Source organism: Panthera onca, chromosome F2 (genome assembly GCF_046562875.1).
Source record: "Panthera onca isolate mPanOnc1 chromosome F2, mPanOnc1 haplotype 2, whole genome shotgun sequence".
NCBI lineage: Eukaryota > Metazoa > Chordata > Mammalia > Carnivora > Felidae > Panthera > Panthera onca.
In genome coordinates, this window is record NC_138356.1 from 3,817,522 (window position 1) to 3,818,985 (window position 1,464).

General features: G+C 38.6%; 1 non-coding gene across 1 annotated transcript; it reads left to right on the forward strand.

The window, feature by feature from the left end:
- Positions 1 to 595: 595 nt before the first annotated feature.
- On the forward strand, positions 596 to 703 carry LOC132664918 (U6 spliceosomal RNA). The gene has a single exon (XR_009603909.1). It is a non-coding gene; the product is annotated as a U6 spliceosomal RNA (small nuclear RNA).
- Positions 704 to 1,464: the final 761 nt, after the last annotated feature.

The following is a 1,464-nucleotide window of genomic DNA, read 5'->3' on the forward strand; positions in this document are numbered from 1 at the left end:
TGCACCGAGGTTTCAATGGGATCCACGGCATTAAGGTTGCAGTAATCTACATGAGGAGCCACGTTGTTCTTTCTGTGTTTCAGAACAGGCTAAACTGGACTGAGTGAAGAAGCAATGAGGATAATTAACTTTAAAAAAAAAAAAGAAATAGGTCTTGAATGGTGGGTTTTAATCCTTGAAATCTCTGTTTTAATTTACATTGGGCCATAACATGTTGACTGGGGGAATATTTTATCCAGACATGGGGTCCTATTTTATCCAGACAACTTGAAAATTCCAAAGACCAATTTAATTTTAACTTGCTACTCACTGGGTAACAGTAATGCCCCTTCTGAGATATTTCAGTGTAATGGATTCTGTGGTCATGCAGAATTTAGGCAAGACAGTAGTCTTGATGGTAAAGCTGGGGCACATCTATTTGTACTTTTATATTTTATAAGTCTTTTAAGAGTACAGGGAAAACCTTGCGTAATATGTGGAATGTCCAGGTATGGCTGTAATTTGAGCCCAGACCGTAAAGATTAAAACCATGAAGATTTGCCAGTGGATACATTTTGCAGATATTGAAGCTAATTCAGATCCACAGTTGTTGAGTGCTTGCTTCAGCAAGCACTGTATCATTAAAATTGGGATGATACAGAGAAGATTAGCATGACCCCTGCACACAGATGACACGCAAATTCATGAAGCCTTCCATATTAAAAAAATAAAAATAAAAAATAAAAGCAAAGCTGTTGAGACACAAAAGTCAATCAGTGGCCCTTTATGTTTTGTTATTTAATTATTTTAGTAAATTTTGGATTGGGTCAAGTTGTGGACCTCTGTTTCAGGTATTTTTGTTGTTTCCTTCTCTGTACCCAGGTTTCTATTTTTCTTGTATCCTTCCTTTTTTTTCTTTTTAAATTGTTGTTATTGGATATACTTCAGACAAATTCCTCTCTACCTTGCTCATATTACATGAGCTTCTTCCTCCAGAGAGCCTCAAATTAGCGTCTCCATGGGTTGTGGCCTCTCCCAAGGCAACGGCTGCTTATAGGATTGAAGCTGGGCTTTATCGGCTTTGAATTAACCTCTTCACTGTGTCACAGGGGTGACGAGTGCTTTTCTCTGTAATCCCAAGGATCAAGATCTTTGTTGTGACAGAAGCACAGATAGCAGCAGCAGAGGTATATTTATGGGTCATGGGGAGCCTTGTGCTCTTAGATGTGCAGACCTCAGCATTCGAGATAATGACTCCATTTTTCTTCTTTCTCTCTATTTTTAAAAATTCATTAGTGACTGCTGTTTCATGGGTGACCAACTGATGTTCCTATATGCTACATAGAGTACAAGCCTTTGATCCCTTTACAGAACAGAGACCAAAACTTGGTTGAGACACACAATGAACTTGGTAACAGGTGGAGACTCTTTTCCCCCACACCTATTGTCAACCAGTTTTATTCTAAACACAGGCTGATATTTCCA